This window comes from Talpa occidentalis, unplaced genomic scaffold, assembly GCF_014898055.3.
Source record: "Talpa occidentalis isolate TD23 unplaced genomic scaffold, MPIMG_talOcc4v2.1 talOcc4.8, whole genome shotgun sequence".
NCBI classification, from domain to species: domain Eukaryota; kingdom Metazoa; phylum Chordata; class Mammalia; order Eulipotyphla; family Talpidae; genus Talpa; species Talpa occidentalis.
In genome coordinates, this window is record NW_023605194.1 from 112,232,905 (window position 1) to 112,241,572 (window position 8,668).

Sequence of the window (8,668 nt, forward strand, 5' to 3'; positions counted from 1 at the left end):
GAAAAATCTCTCTCCTTCCTATTAATATGTAGGCAAGCTGCCTTCCCATGACGATTGTAAGATCCACCCAGAGACTGGTCTTGCATTCTTTCTGCCCAGAGCTTAGCATTAACCAGTTCTAATTGCTTCTTGTTAATCAGATAATTTCTGACCTCCCCTTTGGTACAATACCAGGAACTATTTTTTCCAAGCAATTCTGATTCTTCAGAGAAAGAAAACCTTGTGATCCAGATCCAGCCCTTGTGTATGTGGGGTGTCCATGTACCAGAAAGAGCTGCCCGCCAGCCCATACATAGACAAGAGCCCATGACCATGGATGAGCATGAGCCAACTCTTCATTCCTCTGTCCCCTTATCTACTTCACCCACTCACTTCCTGCCAAACCCAAATTCCTTGCCCCCAGCCACCCCCACCAGTGAAATTCAACTTTTTTGTTTTGCTGAGCCCTGTTTCCAAAAATGTGAGGCAAGTCCATTTTTCTGGCCATTTGGAGAAACAGATCTGCATCTGAAGGCTCCTGTGTCTGCCAGCTCTACAGAAAAGACTTCCTTCCCCAAAAATCCTGGTAACATATTACTGGAATTTATGTGTATTGGGTAGACAAGTCCTTATTTTCTCAGAAACTATTGACATCAATATAGTCTATGAATACACACACACACACACACACACATATCCACACTGCATATGTGTATGTGAATCCCTGATTAATAATCATCAGGCTTCCACCCTTCACATTTGCCAATTTAGTTGAAACTTTTTCTTCCAGTGAATGGATTTCAAATCTTTTTCCTCACCCACATAGTGTCTTTACATGAAAAGAACTGAAAGGCAGTGAGCACCAATAAACAGGAGACTTCTAAATGCTCATGGTTGACAATATAAAGAATCCACAGACACAAGCATGAGGAAATAGACAACAATCTAGAAAAAGAAAATGTAGAAATAAGACAAGAAAATGAAAAAATGCATGTTGCAAGTGTTCTGAACACTAAAACCTTCAGTGCAAGGTAGAGAGCATAGACATAGTTTTCTAGAATATCAATTAGTTCAGCCCTTCAGCCATGTAACAAAGACCCTTCAAACTCAATAGTAACTTCCAACTGAAGGTACCTCACACAACTGAAGTTCATACCCTGCACAAAGAGCATTTTGTTTCTTTTTTCATTTTAATATGCATTCTCTATAACTTAAAAAAACATATTTTGCAATTGATTCCATCTTCCTATAAGTAAATGTTCTATTGTCATTAGAAAACCCCAAGTCCCAATTATTCAGGGTAACCAACAAAAAAGATCATAATTATGTTAATATATGATGATATAAATTAATAAGAATAATAGGAGTAAGAACTAACATTACAGAAGTCCACTTTATTATCACACTGAATAAAAACATGTAACTTGCCAAGTTCACAGACAGAAAAGAAAATTTCCGGAAACTTGAGAAAATTAAAAACATGACATTTACATAGAAACCTAATTACAGATGTGTTTGATCATGGCCACTATAACTTATTACATCAATAAGTTGCTAGCCAAAACAAATCCTGAAATCCAGCTGTGAATAAATAAAACTACAACAGCAAATGAATTTATCATGTCATTTATAAAATGTTAGTAGTTAGATCCTAATAATTTAATCTTTAAAATACCTCTATAATTTATACTAATTCTATACTATTTATACTAATTCTATACTATAATTTATACTAATTCTATACTATACTAATTCTATACTATATTCTGAAAGAATATATATAGTGAAATAGATGTCACAAATACCCTATTTATTTTTGTTTTTGCTTTTGGTTTCAAATCCAAAAATCACATACTCTTCATTTATACCTTCATCAGTGGACACTTGAGTTGTTTCCATGTCTATCGTCCATAACGATGCAATGAACATGGAGGTGCAAATCTTTTTGAGATACAGATTTTTTTTTTTTTTTCAGATAAATAACCCATGGTGAAATTGCTAGATCATGTGGCAGTTCTAATTTTTTTTAATTTTTGAGGATCCACTATTCCGTTTTCCATAGCAATCGTACAATTTATATCCCACCAACAGGTCACTCGAGTTCCATGGTCATTTTAAAACGTAAGAGGGTAACTCGCAGTGGTTTTGCTTTTTATTTTCCTGGAGGTTAGTGACACTGAGCACCTTCCATGCACCTATTGGCCATCTGTGTCTTCTTTGATGTGGCTACTCAGATCCTCTGCCCATTTTTTTCCCTGCCCATTTTTAATCAGATTTGTTTTGTCGTTGTTATAGTTTTATGAGTTCCTTATATTGTTGGGGTGTTGAATTCTTATCACATATATGATTTGCAAACATTTTATCCCACTCTGTAGGTTGTCTTTTCATTCTGTAGATAGTTGTATTGAGAATAGAATCAAAGGGAAAAGCACAAGACGGATGGGCTCCAGTATCCCAACTATCCTACTGACCAGGGACAAAGACGGTTGAAATTGGGAAGCAGCTGTAGGCAAGGAGGAAGCGATTAAGTTTTTAATTCCAATACAATTTACTTCGCTCATTCTTTTCATATGCATACGTTTTTCATTATAAATGCACAGAATATTTTCATACACACAAAAGATGAACATCAAAATATCTGCCATAAGCAATACTCAATGAAAACAAAACAAATCAAACTAAGTTTCCACAGAATATCTTTTTCACTGTTGTCTTGGAGGAGACAAATACAAAACCAGACAACTGGTAGACCTGAAAAATCAATCATCCCAGTTTCTCAAAACCAAATTTGGTTGTTACTTTGCAAAAGCCCAAGTAATGTTCCCTTTATTTCCTTATCAGTCTTATAATAAATTTTTCCCTTCTCAGGATACAGCTAAGAAGAGTGTTTACAGATAGTAGCTGCTAATGACAAAGTGGGTCTTTGGGCAGTGATATATTAATTCTGTGGTGCCCAAAGGTCTATAAATAATGACCATAGGAACACAAATAAATTTTTAATTTTATGAGAAGCTTTGACCAAGTATCAACATCTCCCCTGAGAAGAATTTACACTTGAATCCAATCACTGCTTTATAGGGCACTCACTTAAAGAATAAGTGGGGTGATGGTGGGGTGTGTGTGTGTATTTAAATAACCACTTCAAAGTACTAAAAATACTTCCCAGTGACAAGGTTCATTTTTACTATCACTGTAAAGTTTTTCCTTTGAAAAGCAATTTATCTTCAGTTACTTACAGTGCTTCCTTTTTTTTTTTTTTAAACAAATCAATGAAGTAGACATATTCTGAGGGACTGATAGGTGTAATATACTGAGCTATCAACTGTTTAGCCATCAACTTTATTTCAATCTATGCAGTCACTCTGAAGTGGAAAAAAAAATAGGATTGTGCAAATTTAGCAACACTATTGAAAAGTTTCTATCTGCCTATTAATTTCTCAGGATATAGCAAAGGTCTGTTTTCTTCTGGATTACTTCTTCCCGATCTTAATAAAAATGACGACATTTCTAGAGTATTTATTATATGCTTGTCATTGTCTTAAAAGTTAAATTATCAATAGTTCATTTGATTATTCCAATAATTATAAGTAATCCTATTTTAGATAAAATTGCAGCCAGAAAGATTAAGCAATATTCGCAAGGTCTCCCAACTGGAAATGGGCAGCACGTGCCAGGCAATGTCACTTCAGAGACCCTTACCCATTACACCACACTTTCTCCCATCTATGTTTAGAAGATTATCCATTGACATTCCTGCAAACCAAAGCATACCATCATCTGTGATCTCCTATCTTCTGTTAACTGGATCCCTCTCCTTTCAGACTCACTGATGAAGTCCTTCCACCTTTACTCCAAGAGGATGTTATTCAATTCCTCTGCCTTTTTGAAGCATGATAATTTACTTGCAAGAGAACATTAAAAATTAGCCTGTTACTGACAAGGAGCTATAGACCTTGGAAGGGCTTTGCCTTCCTATTTGTGATACCATCTAATCTGATCTGGCAACAAACTGATAGAACACAACCAATGTAGTTTTGTTTTCAATGGTCCATCCATGACAAAAATATAAATCACTTGATATGTGTGGATATACACATAAGTATAATTATCCAACTCCAACTCCCCACATCCACTGCAGTCACGCCTTTCCTCATCATAACAGCTGCTATGCTTTGCATGTTACATAATTTTCATCAGGTCTGTAATATTTCTCTCTAAACTTGTCTCTCATGGATAAGGCCCTAATTACTATTATATCCTGTTATCCTCTGTCTTTTCTAAGTCAGCTTAGAACCTGGGTAGCAGGAAGAAGGTAATTAAGATCACTGGGGAGCAGAAGTAAGAAGAGAAGAAAAAGCTATTATGAAACATAGGAAGTTGAAAGTTAGATGTTTTAAGGGAATTATATTTTTGGTTGTCAGAACCAGCATTTTATTGTGCATTTCCTGCTATGTTTCTTCTCATTTTATTCAGACTAATGAAAGGAATAAGGACTATGTGAGCAGAAACATCTTTTAACCATGGTTCTTTCACAACCTAGAAATATGATCATAAGCAACTTATTTAGCTAAGCTCCAGTTTCTCCAGCTATAAAATGGAGAGAATCACATATACAAAGAAGAATGTTGCGGGCCAACCCAGTGGCTCAGCGGTTGAGCGCTGGGTTGCGAAGCTGCCTGCAGCCTCTGCAGCACCAGTTTGATCCCCAGCCACGGGGTGAGGGTCCCACATGGCGCGCAGACCTCTCCTGCTGCCCGCTGCTCCCCTCAGCAGTGTACTTCGTCACTCTGTCTGTTCTACTCTCCCCTCTGGTTCTGGTGAATTCTCTCACCCTCCCGCGCTTCTGATTGTACCCAGTGCTTGTATAAATAAATAAATAAATCTTTAAAAAAAAAAAAAAAGAAGAACGTTGCAAAGCATAAATAAAATATATAAGTAAAGAACCTATGACAGAGAATGAAATATAATATCCATAATGTAAAAATATATACAATTAGTAAATGTGATAGCTCACCTTCCATAGGTACCGAAATACGTTCTGAGTAATTCAATATATGTTTACATAAGATCCATTTATAATGGATTTATATTCATGTATTCCTTTTTCACTCCCTTGTGCATGCTCTCTCTCTGTATATACGATATATACATGATATATATGTATATGTAATATGTGTATATGTAATTTAGTTAGGTTGTCTAGGGGAAAAAATGGCTTTCACTAATGAATGTATATTCAAGGGCAGAAAGAAGTACTTTGAAGGATAAGTTTACTTCTTGTTTAATAAAGGAAGATTAAAAAAACCAAGCTTGAAAATGTCATACTTCAAAATGAAAAGTTCTAATAATATTTCATTAAGTTCTAATAACATTCTTTGCTTTCGCCTTTCCTGTATCCCTTCCTTTCACTTTTCTTCCCTCATTTTTTATGTCTTTATTCTTTATTTCTACTGACTTCTTCAAAAAAGAATTTCCAGATCCATAAAACTCTGCAGTTGGGACTAATTAAACTTGAGGTTAAGGCTCAGGGAGCCCCTGCACCCTGATTTTTCTCCTTGCCTCTCCAGTCACCAGAATATTTCAGAGCTAAGTCCAACTCTGCCCAGACTGAAGGTGGATTTACTATATCCCTGTCAAAATCCCATTGACATGCTTTACAGAAATAGAAAAAAAAAACTCCTAAAATTCATATGGAACCACAAAAGACACAGAATAACTAAAGCAATCTTGAGTGAACAAAGCTGGAGGCATCACATCTCCTGATTTCATTTTATTAATATATTTATCACATTGGTTAATTTGCCAATATTGAATCACTCTTGTATCCCAGGGATAAATCTCACTTGCTCCTGGTGTATGACCCTTTTAATGTGCTGTTGAATTTAGTTTACATAATAACCATGCCTGTTCCACTTTTTAAATTACTTGTCTTTGAGGGTGATGTGGAGGAGGGTTCAACACTGCGTTCTAAAGTGGCTGAAAGTTGTCCTTAAGTGCCAAGTTTGTGTCACGTATGTTCTCTCAATGTTTCCTTCTTCCAAGTTTACCAAGCTATGCAACTACAGGACTGTTTGCAAAGTCTTTCTTACTCTGCTTTGTAGCAATAACTCTCTGTTCCTGTGAATGAGGCTTACTGGATAATTCTTCATTCCACTCTTTCTCTTTTATTTATCTTCTTCTTGGAATATAACCAAATCCAAGGGAGTCCACACTCTTGGCCCACACATAATGCTCCTGGTGTTGTAAATGTAGCTATGATCACTCAGCTTTGCTCAGATTTTCAGTCTAGGAAACTTGTCTTCAGATCATCCCACATTCTCTATTTTGGGGCTCATATTTTATGCTTTGGATTTTCAAACATATTCTGATTTCATTGAAAATGGCACAATATTTCTTATCTGATTCTCCTTTTTATTTGACTAATCTGTCAGAATGTAAGGATCGTAAGAGGACAGAGCCCTCAACCTCTTCTTCATAATGGAAAATCTTATTCTTAATATTAGCTTTAGATATTTTAAGATTAATTCTTCAAAACATGAAAGTATAAATCCAGACTGGTTAAGTTTATAATTTGGGGATATTTAATAGTCATTAGTTAGGAAACTCACTATGTAGATGGAGAATTAAACATGAAAGCAAAGGAGAAAAATTGGGTAAACATTTGAAGCTAATGCTAGGGAGAGGCATTATTGGGAAGAACATAGGAAACCTTTGTGAACAAAATCACTATTTTAATACACACTTTCATTTTAGTCTTTTGTCACTTGGAGAAAAGAACAAATTAAGAGAACCTGGAGAAATGCACAGAACATTTGCCTTAGTGAGTCTTAAAAAAGAAATAGTTGGGCCTCCCCGGTGGCGCAGCGGTTGAGCGCTGGGTTGCGAAGCTGCCCGCCGCCTCTGCTGCGCTGGTTCGATCCCCGGCTGCTCCCCGGCCACTGGAGGAGGGTCCCACATGGCGCGCAGACCTCTCCTGCCGCCCGCTGCTCCCCTCAGCAGTGTACTTCGGTCCTTCTGCCTGTTCTCTCCCCGCTCTGGCTCTGGTGAATTCTCTCACCCTCCCGCGCTTCTGACTGTACCCAGTGCATGTATAAATAAACAAACAAACAAACAAATAAATAAAAAAAAAAAAAAGAAATAGTTGGTTTTTCTTGGTCTCGTGAAGATTGAAGTAAAGATAAAGATGCAATAGAATGAAGGATGGTTGATATCAACAACACTGGTTAGAAACTGAGGAGCCAACAGAAAAACTTCAGACACTGAGCACATCACTGAAGATTCAGATTGAGATCACTTATTCAACCTCATCAAATAGAAAATGAGATAAAAACAGTTTTTAAGACAGCATGATCAATGCAATAATCCTGTCTGTTTGGATGAAAGGATCCACATTTCTGATGTTTTCTTCCATGTGGCTAAAATCTGCATATGGAGCACCACTGGCCTCCCACTGCCCACATCACTTACTCCTCCTGTTATAGGACAGGGAGAGGGGCAGCCCAAGCCCCGCAAACCTGCCTATTCTAAATGGGTTCCGCCATCCGCCGCATCAACACAAAACATATGAGACTTTAATGGGAAGGATCTTTAATAAAACTAGGAAACAATACAGGTAAGGCAAAGAGTCTAGTTTCTAAATGAAGCACCCAAAGTTACCCGTTCCCTCGTGGGTAAAAGTCCATCCATATGGGATTGGCCCAGAGCAAGGCCCCAAAGCCTGCCACAAGTCTAAAGCATCTTCCAGTGGGGACCCACAGAAAAGGGCCAGAAACAACCGGACAAGCCCAGAAGGAAAAGAGCAAAATCAACATCAAGATAAAAGCTGCCATTGTCACCTCCCCACGGGTCTCACCCACATCTGTGTCACCCAGTCCACGACCAAAAGACAAGCGCAGTTTCTTCACGTGTCTCTAGGCTCCATGCGCCTCCTCCAGGTCTCCTTCTGGCTCCATCCTGCTTCCTTCCTTAGTCTCTTCTGCAGCTTTCCTCTTCCTGCTCAGCTCCACCCTCCCTTGGGTGGGGCAGGGAACCTCCCCCTTTCCTGGGGACCACCCTGTTACACTCCCATGACAGGAAGAATGATGGTTCTGACTTTTGGGTTGGAAGCAGACTGGGAATGTGTAGCTCTTTCCTTTGGTGCTTTTTTCCCTCCTGGTTATGAGTTACTGACTTGGATTGAACTTGTGCTGTTTTCCTCCACGCTGTAAGTGTTACAACATGTCTTCCGTGGTACAGATAATCTGAGATTATCTACACAGATTCATCCCAATGAGAATGAAGGAACATGCCCGTCAAACAGACAGGATTTGTGCACCTCCAATCCTTCCTAAATGTACCACATGCCCGGGATATAAATACTCAGTACATTGTACAGAAACTGTAACAGGGTGGTCCCCAGGAAAGGGGGAGGTTTCCTGCCCCACCCAAGGGAGGGTGGAGCTGAGCAGGAAGAGGAGAAGCTGAAGAAGAGACTGAGGAAGGAAGCAGGATGGAGCCAGGAGACCTGGAGGAGGCGCATGGAGCCTAGAGACACGTGAAGAAACTGTGCTTGTCTTTTGGTCGTGGACTGGGTGACACAGATGCGGGTGAGACCCGTGGGGAGGTGACCATGGCAGCTTTTATCTTGATGTTGATTTTGTTCCTTTCCTTTCGGGCTTGTCTGGTTGTTTCTGGCCCTTTTCTGTGGGTC